This window comes from Lissotriton helveticus, chromosome 11 (genome assembly GCF_964261635.1).
Source record: "Lissotriton helveticus chromosome 11, aLisHel1.1, whole genome shotgun sequence".
Lineage (NCBI taxonomy): Eukaryota > Metazoa > Chordata > Amphibia > Caudata > Salamandridae > Lissotriton > Lissotriton helveticus.
The window spans coordinates 466,173,508-466,187,232 of record NC_136072.1 but is presented as its reverse complement, the minus strand read 5'-3'; the positions used below and the strand labels follow the sequence as shown (position 1 = coordinate 466,187,232).

The 13,725-nt window shown below is 40.3% G+C and overlaps 1 pseudogene; it reads left to right on the top strand.

The window, feature by feature from the left end:
- Positions 1 to 13,725, top strand: part of LOC144790819 (transmembrane and coiled-coil domain-containing protein 6-like) — a 36,109-nt pseudogene that overhangs the window by 19,029 nt on the left and 3,355 nt on the right.

The window sequence follows — 13,725 nt, the reverse complement described above, 5'->3', positions numbered from 1 at the left end:
GTGACCTGGCTTTTCAACTGAACCGGAGCTGCATCCCCCCCCCCTCTCCCTCTAGCGCCTTGAGACCCTCACGGGTGAGTAGCGTGCTTTATAAACCCCCTGTTTGATTGATTTATTGATTGAGCGAAAAGTTTGGAGTCTGTCACCACAGTTTGTGAGGGAACAGAGTTCTCCTATTCAGTTGCCAGAACTATTCACTCCCTATTTAGGTAAACTAACTGTGGCAATGTGAGCAAGTTGGACCAAAGGATAGCATATCCTGCTGGGATGCATGGAATCAGTCTTGCAATATCCTAAGTTTGTTTTCCCCAAACACCCAATTCCTACTGATTCGTGGAAACTACATGACACCCCCTACTCTCTACCTATGCTTGCTCTGTGCCCCAGACTCCCCCTACAGCTATGACCCCCTTCTTCCTCCCTTGTACTGCGTCTCCTCTGTCACCCACCTCACTCTGCTTACACCTATGCCCCCCTTCTCCTGTAAGTTCCTAGTCTTCCTTTGTCTCTGTGACTCCATCCAACTACGCTCCCAGGCTCCTCCCACACATGTATCCCCCCTTCAGCAACTCCACTCAGTTTGCCATTTTTGCTTTACCACACCACCTCCTCACTATTCCTGGATGTGCGCACACAGGCGCACACTTTACTTGGCAATTCACTTTTTTGACCTACTTCTGCTTCACTGGGATTTGAACCTTGGTTGTATGTCAGGAATTTACCCTCTGGATGACACTGGCTTCCATGTCTGTACTTTTCAAATCGTCCCTGTATCATGGTTATTCTTTTTCGTGTGCAATAGAGGTCTGTATGTTGCTGATAGGTTCTACTGCACTGCCAAAGGCCACCAAGGAGCTATAGCTCAGTGACAATGTATTCTGCCTCTGGTGGTACAGGCTCCTTCAGGACATGGGCTTGAAGCTTGACTCCAGTGAAATGGAGAGCATAGGATCCACATCTGGCATACCTGTCCCACTTGGGGTGACAAATGCAAAAAGACAATTGATGAACAGAATGTTGAATAATGTCAAACATTCTCCCCAGATCTGTTACTGGGGTGAGTAGTTAAGTTTCAGCACTCCGTCCATCATCTTACTGGGTTTGCTGTGTGGGCCCTAAGTGGCCATGGGAATACCCAGACGTAGGTCCCTTGCTCGCTGTGCACCTGGATTCAAGCTAGCATGGCTGATATGGGGTGAAACCCCGAAACTGGTCCTAGGATGCTTGTTTCCAGCCCAGGGAGGACCTGGCCTGGCAGTTTATGCTAGACCGTTGCCATAAAGAGCAGTGTCAAGACTGATTTGCATGTGCCTGGGTCCAAGCTGGGGTGGCATATTGAGCAGAAGAACAATGGATTAAACCCAGATCTCTTGACTGGGGGTGAGTGGTTGAAAAGTTTCAGCACTCCGTCCTTCATGTTGTTGTGTTTGCTCTGCTAAAAATAAAACCACAGTCAACTATTGCTATCGTTTCTTACCACTTTCAATAACATACATGTAAGGGCATCTATTCTCCATATAAGTCTCCGATATCTTGATATTGAACGGGAAGGTTACCTCAGTAATTGCATGAGGTACTGCGACCAGAGTAAAGAAAGAGCCTGGCGTAGATTCCAGGGTCCTTTAGTAACTAGCTAAGGAAGGTGTCCCACTAAGAAAATATGTATTTCTATCTCCAGGGATCTCTCTCTAAGTTACTGTGGTCAGCAAAAAATATTGTTTGTGTCTATCTCCAGAGGCAGTGTATTCATCCAATAAGATGCATCCTGCAACTGGGGGTGTGGTTGACCAACTAAAATGGCAGTGGCTTAATTCCGAGGCTCCCAGACCCGGACTGCGGACTCCTATCTTTATAATACCTGCTAAACCCACCATTGTCTTGAAAAAACAGCACCCACACCTCCTGAACACCCCAGTGGACCTGTTCTGCCAGGTTGTGCTGTGGATTCTGCCGGTAGAGTAAGGAGGGGCTCGCCTGTGACCCATGCCCGGGATGGCAGTCTGATCTGTGGGGATTATCGCCTGGGGTAGCGGCTTGAGCAACCATCAGATGGCCCCCTATCTGGGACAACTGCTCCGACCTGCACTGTGTTACGTCGTATGACTCACTCAAGAAGTGATAAATAATAAATGAAGTTTGTTGCGACTTAACCGTAACAGCAGGGAAGTGCGGACACAGCCTCAAGACAGTCTGTCACATTACAAATGCATGTACCCGTTCCCAACCGTATAACCGAACATACATAGCATTTCAAACACTAACAAACATGGCATACTCACGGTATGATATCTCGAGCTGGCACTCACGAGCCCCGTCCTGAGCGTACAGCTCGAGACACCACACTTCCCCTTCTCTACCAATGACAAAAATAAATAAATAAATACTTAAGCAATAATATACATAGCCTCTGCAATACATAGTACAAGATAACACTTGTGTTAACCATCTATAATTGTAACATAATCTTCAAGTTTCTTTGGTTTACCACAAATACGTTTAGTTTGTGAAGGGATAGCAACTTAAGAAGGCATTTCATTACCTTGCACAGTACTGGTGTTATTAGAATTAGCAATCACATGTGGACCATTCCCATTTTCTATTAATCCACTGGTACCCATCGTGTCAGTGTCATCAATCCAATCATTTTTTTCCTTCTTCCCTGGTTTGTTGCTTTCCACAACCTCTGAACAAAGCAATTCTATTTGCATTCCAAACTTTTCCATCGCTTAATAATGCAGAATTGCAAAAAATTCTGATAACATTTAAAGGTGCAGAGTACTTACTTTCCCATTTACAAACAATTCTCCCTTTTTTTACTTTAACTATATCTCCAACCTGCAATTTTACCACCTTCGTTGTGTCAGAATGAGTATAAATTATACGTTTCTGACTGATTTCTAAATTTTGTTTAACATCCTTTACAGTGTAAGAAACTATTTTGGTCTTACTGAGCCACCCCATATTATCCTTAGTACGTGGTGAACGTCCTCTCATGAGTTCAAATGGAGAATAACCTGATGACATACTTCTTGTGATCCTATAGGCACATTTCATGTTTCTCAGTTCATCTTCCCAATCTCTATCATTACTATATGAAAGCTCAATAATACCTTTTATCACTCTATTGAAGCACTCAATGCTTCCATTTCCTTCTGGGTGATAGATTGATGTGGTCCTATGAGTGATACCAGGGTCCCTTATGAATTTCCTAAACCCATGTGAATTGACCTCCATTGTCAGAAATTAAATATTTCGGGAGACCTTCCCTCCCAAAAACTTCACCTAAGAAGTGTAATACACTATCAGTGTCAGCTTTCTCAATTAACTCATACTCGGGCCACTCTGAAAAATGGTCAATCACCACCAAAATGTACCTCTATAAACCATCCATATCCTTCACTGGACCAAAAATATCAATACCAACTCTTTCCCCCGGCATGTTAGGTATTACAATAGGATGAAGAACCGTCTTACACGTGATCAAACTTTTATCAGAGTTAGTACACTCAAAGCATTCACGAACCACTCTTTCAATATCCCTGTCAATGCCAGGCCACCAGTAAGATTGTTTAATTCTAAATGATCTGACTTGTTAAAATCAGTACTCATGATGCCATGATTGGGGAAGTTAGTTTTTGTTACACGTTACAAGAGTATATTTGCAAAAAAATGGGAAATTGGCGAATACTATGATAATTCCATATCCTTTAGGCACAACTGAACCTTTCCTTTCTACATGCTCTGATCCTACGCCGCCCAGCCTCCGGGATGTGGGCCAAATCTGGCTGTGTATTAACCTGATACCTGCATGCTATTAAGTTTTTACATATAAGGGGTCTGGATGACCAAGTACCTTGTGCCTTTTTATACTTTCGCAATAAAAATATTTTCCAAAAAAAAAGATTGTTTAATTCTGCATTTCGTTTTTACAATCCCTAAATGTCCTTCATGACACAGATTAATAATCTTATCATGGAAAACTTTAGGAGGAACTAACTTACCACCACGCAGTAATAAATCATTCTCAAGGGAAAGTTCATGTCTGACCTCCCAAAATGGAACTAGGACTTTGTCAAGACAAGATTTCTCTGGCCAACCCTTCTTGGTGAACTTGCAAACATTCTGTAAAATACTGTCAATAGACAATTTACTTACCCATTCATCGTGAGGAATGCTACCAATTTTGTTACAGAAAATACTCGCTACAAACAATTTGTCCCAATCACTCTCAATGTTCTCACTTCTAGATACAGGACATCTACTCAAAAAATCAGCAATTCTATTGCGAATACCAGGGACGTACACTACATCATAGATAAAGTCTAGCAGTTGTGCCGAAAAGCGTGATATCCTGGGTGAGACATTGCTTAAACCGTGAGAGGTAAGAACTTTAGTAAGCGGTTTGTGGTCAGTGCGTAGTGTGACACATGTTCCCCAAATGAATTGCCTAAAATGTTTGAGTCCCCATAAACACCCTAAGGCCTCACGTTCTATTACTTAATACCTCTCTTCAGTATCTGTATGCACCCTGGATGCAAATGCTACGACACATTCCGAACCATCACTCTGTAGTTGTGACAACACTGCACCCAAACCCTTGACACCTGCATCGGTTGTGATGACACTCCTGAGTTTTGGATCAACCTCTTTTAACGCTGGGGCCGTGCAATTTTCTTTTTTAATGTTTTCCCACATTAAGTGACACTCATTAGACCAATGGAATGCAATTCCTTTTTTTAACAATTGTCTGATGCCATACATTTTATCAGCAAAGTTGCTTACAAATTTAGAATAATATTCAGCAAGTCCCAAGAAGGATCTAACTTCCTCCTTGTTCTGCGGAACAGGAGCATTCAAAATAGCATCAACTAATTCTGATTTGGGACAGATTCCACTAGCATTGATCTGATGACCTAAATAGGTTACACTTTTCTTGTCGAATTTGCACTTAGATAATTCTGCGGTTAAACCCTAGTTCTCTAACAGCGATAATACCTTGAACAGGGATTGGTCATGCTCATCTTTTGTCTTCCCCATGATAAGGATGTCATCCTGAAAAAACAGTACATTTTTAATGTTTTTAAAATTCTCATACATGACTCGTTGAAACATGGCTGCAGCTGAAGCCAGACCAAAAGGGACTTTCTTAAATTGAAATAAACCAATAGGTGTGATAAAGGCTGTGAGATGCCTGCTTTCAGTATGAAGTGGGACCTGATGGTACGCGGATGTCAAATCAATTGACGAGAGCCATTCCATGACCTTAGTTGTAGAGAGTAATTCGTAGATTCTAGGAAGAGGAAATACATCGATAAAAATATTCTTATTTAGTTCTCTTAGGTCCACACATAAACGGATCTTGCCATTGGATTTCCGTGCGACCACCAAGGGGGCGACCCAATCTGACGATTCTATTTTTTCGTTAATGTCTTTATCAATAAGTTTCTGTAATTCATTCTCGACCTCATCCTTGACCCCCAATGGAATGTTCCTAACCCTATGGATGCATGGTTTGGCATTCTCCTTAAGAATTATTCTGTGGGAGAAGCCTTTAAGTTCACCAACTTTACCTGAAAAAACTTTGGGATGCTTTAGTATGTATTCCTTCTCCTGTACACCAATTGGTGAATCAACACATAACACAGGTTCACGGCTATTTGGATCTAGGCGAATCCCAAGTTCACCCTGATCCCACCAACCTAAAAAACAAGGTCCTGATTTAGAAACATATAACCTACATGTTGCGACTCTACCCTTGAATTCAAACACAAGTCTCCTAAAACCTACTAAATCTATAGGTTCGCCTGTATAGCTAACAGGGTGAATATCCGGAATATCAATGGTTGAACCTAACTTTTGTTTAAACAATTCTTCCCATTTAGCTTTATTTATAATTGTATAAGGGGAACCAGAGTTTGCTGTTAATGTCACAATTATGCCCCCAGCATTTATATCACATACAGGTTTTTTCCTTCTCTTACCCTCTATACAACATTCATCTTCGCTTATGCAACAAACTCTGTTGTCCAAACCCTCAGAATCCTCAATGTCATCATCCTCTTGCTCGCATTCTTCCACAATGCATTTTACTGATTTAGAGTTACGGCAAGCACATGCAAAATGACCGGTCATTTTGCAGTATGCACATTTTTGACCCAAGGCAGGACATTTCTTGTCATTAGCTAAGTGTGATGTGCTGCCGCAACGGAAGCAAACCCCTTTTATGTCAGAAAATTTGTTGGGCTGATCTTTATTTTTATAAGAACCTTTATAACTTGGTTTTTACAGTCTCACTTTTCCTTTATCAGGTTTGTTGTGACTAGGAACTCTTACTATTTTGATGATTTCATCACCGCTCTCAGATTTAGATTTGTTTAAAACAGTCTTCGCGCATCTGGACGTTAATTCGGCCTTACTAATGATGGCAGAGATCTCACGCAAACTAACATCCCCATTTATCCACAGCTTATCTTGTAGGTTTTGGTTGATACAATGCATGACCAGTTGGTCACGAATTAACTCCTCAATGACACCAAACTTACAATATAATGCTAACCTTCCGAACGATGCAATGTAATCTTCTACTTTCTCATTCGTCTCTTGCTTCATATGATAGAAATTAAACCTGTGGACCGCCTTACAAACAGTTGGTGCGAAATACGCATTCAAATAGTTAATGGCTTGAGTAAAAACATTCACTTCGCTACCTGTTAAGGTCTTTTTTTCCAATCTGTTGTAAATTCTTAACCCACCAGGGCCTAGACAGTGTAACAACATTTTCTTCTTCCTTTCTGGAGGTAACTCTTTACTCTCAAAAGTCTCAAGATAGTTAATTAGATAGTCTCTCCATTCCTCCCTTCTTTGACTTGAAACATCACAATCTTTTACCATAAATTTCTCTGGAGCAGGTAGATTCATAGTTGCCATCGCCATACTTGCGTACTAAAGTAGTAGGTTGAGATAATAATTAGGTACAAATCTACTTCAACTTAAAGTTATATAAGATAGATTGCAAAGTATTAAATAATGAAGCAATTAGGATTATAGGCAATGACTTACAGAATAAAAGTATTTTGTTACAAATGACCAGTAAAAAAACGTGTAATTACTCAGTCTATGTACCACTTACAAACAGCACAGTACTGTCAACTGTTCGAAATGCCATCCGATTTAAAGAATGTTAGGTAACAGACGATCGTGCTCTTCCTGAGAAATGGATAATAAAACAAAAAAAAAACCTTGATTCAAAATGGAGGCACGTAACGTAATGAGCGTCAATACCTAGTCGGCGTGTGACGGAATCTCTTTAACTCATTGTTTCCTCTCAAGGCTTCGGACGCGTCACAGTCTTCAATTCAGCTCCTTGGAATCATGCGCATTGGAATGTCCGTACAACCTGCTGCCGCTCGAAAAATGCAGCCGGTGTTCCGAGGAGCGCTGTACCCCCATCGAGCTCTGTACCCCCCACGTCACGGGGGTGCATATTTCCATATGTTCGGCCTATCTGCCGCCGCTCCCCCATCGAGCTTTGTACCCCCCTACGTCACGGGGGAGAAGATGTTCACAGTTCGTTGCAGCTTCTGGGAGACGGTCGCTGTGCTTACACATGCCTGCAATTATTTTCCAAAACTTGAATTACGCCAGCAATTCCTTTCAATTAATGGAATTAATTTTGGTAACATGGCATATGCATGTTCGAAAGGAAGTTATTTTTGACATATTGTCCTAATCGTTGTTTTTAACTATTTAAAGGTTATGAAACATGGTTTTTTTAAATTTATTTTATAATATATATTTTATAATATTATATATATATATATATATATATTATGATATATTATGCAATATATAATAAATGTTATAATATATAATTATATAAAATACATATACATATAATATATTTATGATATTTAATTTTTTGTCAAAAGGGAGCTTATATAGGCCTTGTAGTTTGCCAGTGTGCGTTGACTAGGGTTTGGGTGGCGTTGATGGGGAGCAGGTAGTATTTCTGCTCCCATTTGTTTTGTGTACCCCCTAAGTCAAAAGGGAGCTTATGAAGGCCTGTTCTAGGTTTTTAGTGTGCGTGGACTAGGGTTTGGCTGGCTTTGATGGTGAGCAGGTAGTATTTCTGCTCCCCGTGGTTTTGTGTACCCCCTAAGTCAAAAGGGAGCTTATACAGGCCTGTTCTAGGTTTTTAGTGTGTGTGAACTAGGGTTTGGCTTGCGTTGATGATGAGCAGGTAGTATTGCTGCTCACCGTGGTTTTGTGTACCCCCTAAGTCAAAAGGGAGCTTATACAGGCCTGTTCTAGGTTTTTAGTGTGCGTGGACTAGGGTTTGGCTGGCTTTGATGGTGAGCATGTAGTATTTCTGCTCCCCGTGATTTTGTGTACACCCTAAGTCAAAAGGGAGCTTATACAGGCCTATTCTAGTTTGCCAGTGTGCGTTGACTAGGGTTTGGCTGGTGTTGATGGGGAGCAGGTAATATTTTTGCATCCCTTTATTTTCTGTACCCCCTAAGTCAAAAGGGAGCTTATACAGGCCTGTTCTAGGTTTTTTGTGTGCGTGGACTAGGGTTTGGCTGGCTTTGATGGTGAGGAGGTAGTATTTCTGTTCCCCGTGGTTTTGTGTACCCCCTAAGTCAAAAGGGAGCTTATACAGGCCTGTTCTAGGTTTTTAGTGCGCGTTGACTAGGGTTTGGCTGACGTTGATGGGGAGCAGGTAGTATTTCTGCTTCCCTTTGTTTTGCATACCCCCTAAGTCAAAAGGGAGCTTATACAGGCCTGTTCTAGGTGTTTAGTGTGCGTTGACTAGGGTTTGGCTGGCGTTGATGGGGAGCAGGTAGTATTTCTGCTCACCGTGGTTTTGTGTACCCCTTGAGTCAAAAGGGAGCTTGTACAGACCTGTTCTAGGTTTTTAGTGTGTGTAGACTAGGGTTTGGCTGGCTTTGATTGTGAGCAGGTAGTATTTCTGCTCCCCGTGGTTTTGTGTACCCACTAAGTCAAGAGGGAGCTTATACAGGCCTGTTCTAGGTTTTTAGTGTGTGTGGACTAGGGTTTGGCTTGCGTTGATGGTGAGCAGGTAGTATTTCTGCTCACCGTGGTTTTGTGTACCCCCTAAGTCAAAAGGGAGCTTATACAGGCCTGTTCTAGGTTTTTAGTGTGTGTGGACTAGGGTTTGGCTTGCTTTGATGGTGAGCAGGTAGTATTCCTGCTCACCGTGGTTTTGTGTACCCCCTAAGTCAAAAGGGAGTTTATACAGGCCTGTTCAAGGATTTTAGTGTGCGTTGACTAGGGTTTGGCTGACGTTGATGGGGAGCAGGTAGTATTTCTGCTCCCCGTGGTTTTGTGTACCCCCTAAGTCAAAAGGGAGCTTATACAGGCCTATTCTAGTTTGCCAGTGTGCGTTGACTAGGATTTGGCTGGTGTTGATGGGGAGCAGGTAATATTTCTGCTTCCCTTTGTTTTGTGTATCCCCTAAGCCAAAAGGGAGCTTATACAGGCCTGTTCTAGGGTTTTAGTGTGCGTGGACTAGGGTGATAGTGTTTGTGCAGCTCCTGAAACATTCGGACATATAATGTTTGAACTTCATTTGCTGTGTTGGACAACCGAGTGTTACCCCACTGTTTTGGTCATCTACGATATTTTACCTTGCCTTTTTTTTTAACCCCGCTTTTTCATACTTCCTTTGCACCTCTTATCGCAATCTGTTCCACATTGTGTGTTCGTTGTAGTTTTGTAGCCTTGTTCTTTTGCTGATTTTTCACTGTGTGTAGACGATCTGCTTTCCTTTTTATGGTGCGTTGCTTTGTATCTTCTTTTTTATATCTGACATTGGCTCTTCGGTGCACTATCCAGTGTTCTGACCACACCAGTTAATTTGTACACAAGTAGTTTACCCCTTTACATTTACTCCCTCCACCCTTATTTACAAAATATTCTGGGGACATAAAGTAAGGGGCTTTGGTTGTTATTGTGTCTTAAGTTTGCACGATAGTAGGTAGGACACAGATTAACAAACCCTGCCTCCACCACCCATGGACCTTGCAGCCCGTTCTTTACACCTCTTTTGCAATGCCTTATGGGGTGGTTTCTTATCTGTAATTCCAGTTCTGTACTAGGGGTATCTTTGTTATAGTCTTAATCTTGAGGATATTCCTGCCCATGTGCGTGGAGTAATCAAAATTACTCTGTTAAGTTGTCTTCATTGCAGTTCTGCATAGACCAGAACATTTTAAAGACAAACAATGTAGCCTATAAATACAAGGCTACACTGGCCAGTACTTCCACTTCAAGTGAAAAGGATAGCCAAATTAAAATCCAATTTCAATTTATTTTTAATTTTCACCCATAGAGAAACTTCCCTTCACCAAAATCCTTGAATCGATAAAGGCGAAGGGTTGGACAGAGAAGTTCCCTATATAGCTGTCATGTGTCTTGGATAGTGATACCGTTCCTTTTAGCAACTCTCCAGAGATCCTTGGTATCCCAGGATGCACAGCCAAACTCGTTTAACTTTCTGTTCTTCAGAGATACACCGACTACAGAACTGTAGTGACTTGTAAGAAACTACTCTATCAAATCTCTTGTCTTAACCTGTTACTCCAGTGTTTACTCCTTATAGTCAAAGTCTGTACAATTCATCTGCCGTTGCCCTCTCAGTGCATGTTGGATCCACCACCAGATATTCACCATTACACATCACCTTCTGCGTACCCACCCTGAAAATGCCTCCACCGGCCGTTGTACCTGCAGACTTTGGCCCACCCTTTTCATGCATTCTTCCAGTGTCATATGTAACCTCCAACCTTCTCTGTTCAAATTGTTTCTGAAATACCTTGGCAACCCTTCAAGATAAAAACTAAGATGGCTGTGAAACAACTTTCTATGCGAGCTCTGCATGCCATCTTCAAAGCCAAATCATTAAATTAAATGCTAGGTACCTTTCTGTAATGTACTTCGGTTGCACAGTCTATTCTTGTCTGTGTGTATGCGTCACAACAATTGAAAGCACCATCTTCATGCATATTTAATAATAAAGTACTTGACACAATCCAGTGACACTGTATTTATTAGTTGTAATTATTTATTACATTTTTCAAAATTAATTTCCACAAATAGAAACTTTGTTCCTTTATTTGCATAATAAATAGTAAGTACATTTTACATTATACATCATAAATGCCAATATTACAGTAAAGAAATGTTAAGAATGTATCAAAACTCTCAATTGTTTAAATCTGTGCTCTTCCAACAGTAACTTTTAAAAAACATTTGAATGTATCACAAAATAATTTGTGGGCCCACAACTGCAAGTATTACTATTTTAAAAAATTCTGTACTGTTTCACTGTAGCTCTAAATTCAAAACATGAGGACCAGAAACACTGATAGAACATTACAGAACTTGTGAAAATAGTTTCACTGTTTCAGAATAACTCATTTCACTTTACTGACATGTTTCATTACTACTGACACATCTTAGATCTGGTAAATCTCACTTACACAGTAAGTATTTGTTTGGCATGTACTGCTGTAGATTCACATGGTTGCCATAATCCTGCCGTCTTGTTTTTGTTTTTAGATGTTTACAAACTGTTTTGTGGTAAGGCTGTCTCCTTCTGATATTGTGTCGGGGAATCGACTCTCTTGTTAGCGTATTTGTATTCAGATGGTGATAATGGAATTATTAAGACTATAATATACTTCTATGTATGTTAGTTAGTAAATGCAACAGGGATACTTGTTAACTATACAGTGCAGGCCTGACATAGTAGTGACAGATGACATTATATATGTCGCTGATAAATTAAAAGCTCTTAAAGTTTGCCTGTATAAAAATTGAGGTTGACTTATGGATCTACAGCCATGAAAGATTATGCACTGAAGCTCTTGAAAAAAGTTACGGCTGTATAGAAGTAAACAGTCAAAGCACGCATGGAAGCAGTAGTGTCAAGCATAAAATGGAATGATTCTTCTTTTCTCAGTCCACTCCAAACACACCAATGGATATTTGACAATGTTGCTTTCTATAATATGTAAACATGTACATCCTACGCCATGAGACATACTAAAGTGCTTATAACAAACATTTTAGTACAACATTGAAGCGTGCTTTTTAAAAATATGTATTTGAACAGTAATGTTACATGTATTTTCATTAATTACATATCGATCTAACCATAATTAATAATTATTCATCAATTTGTGTAATGAAATCCTTTAACTTGACTGTTAAGCAATTTATGCAAGTGTTGTCCTCTATATTCCTGGGCAATTATCGTTCTTCTGCTTTTTGAGTAACTATTCATATGTCGTATGTGACTTGTCTCAGTTACTGGTTTCAAAACATATTCTGAATTACTAATTTATTACATTCATGTTGGAGTCTACAGTTGAGTTAGTGTGATGTTTTGAATACTTTTAAAAACTGAACATGTTTTCAAATCTAATATTATTGAATTAGATACCTTTGTCCTGTATGTAAACTGCTGTCTGAAAGCACCCTCCTAGCCCTAAAACACTGAAGCCTGAGAACGAAGTGGTTACACCTGTCTGTGACAGGAAAGCAATTTTCAATGCCTCCCCTGTTATAGTGCTTTACAGCAGCAGAAGGTCAGACCCGTATCTGTCACTGCAACTTTCATTTTATTGATGGTAAGGCTCTTTGTAGGTTTTACCGGTTAGGTTACTGTGTACATGTTTTCTCACAGTACAAGGGTGGAATTTTACCCCTGACGCCATGGACAGGGGAGGAGGCAGGCCTGGTGATAGGTAGCATTCGCGAGTGTTTAACATCAAACATGACCATGTTTCCATGTAGTCAAACTGTCAGAAGATTTCTGGTTGCAGGAACGGCAGAACGCTTTAACTGAATCTAAATGTAAAAATGATGTTCATTAGCGCATCTCAAATGTAATTGGAAAAAGTGACCTGTTGGAGTGTGACCATGTGATACTGGTGCAACTGTATGTATAGATTCAGAATGGAAAATAGGAAAATATAGTGTCCAAGAAAGATAAGCCGTGCACCTTCAGAGAAGGATTTAGTGCTTCTGAACGATTGCAGAACGAGAAAAGGATGAATTTTGGAGCATACTTTTACTGGACTGTACCATATTGCCAAAATGCAAGGAAACTGTAAAATTACTCAATGAAAGCATCCTCCCATTTCATAGGACTTATAATCTCAACATGTTGAGGCCTTATTACTAGAGCATGAAGGGTAATCTATTCAAGGGTACCTATTTTTTAAGAAATGATTCTTCTTTTCTTCATGATCCCCTTTTAAACTATACATGCACCTTATGAGAAAATGAAACTGTTCTTTGACAAATACTGGCATTCAATGGATACAAGTGCCTAATTATTATTACAAGTCTCGTTTACTTTAAATCATTTTCTTTTGCAATGTATTAATAGCACACATCTGTACCATTACTTCTGTATTAGGGGATGTCTTTATAGTCATACTCTATTGACCCCGGAGTAATCAAAAATAATATCATAAGCTGTCTTAATTTAATTTAATTTAATTAAATAAGCTGTCTCCTTTGCAGTCCTACATTGTCACTCAAGAGGAAACCATACACGAAAAATGCAGCATATAACTACAAGGCTACATTGGCCACCACTTCATCGTGAAGTAAAGTGTAAAGGATAGCTGAATAATATCACATCTTCGACATTTTTCCTATAATACACTTCATCTGGAAAGAGGGGCTGAAGAT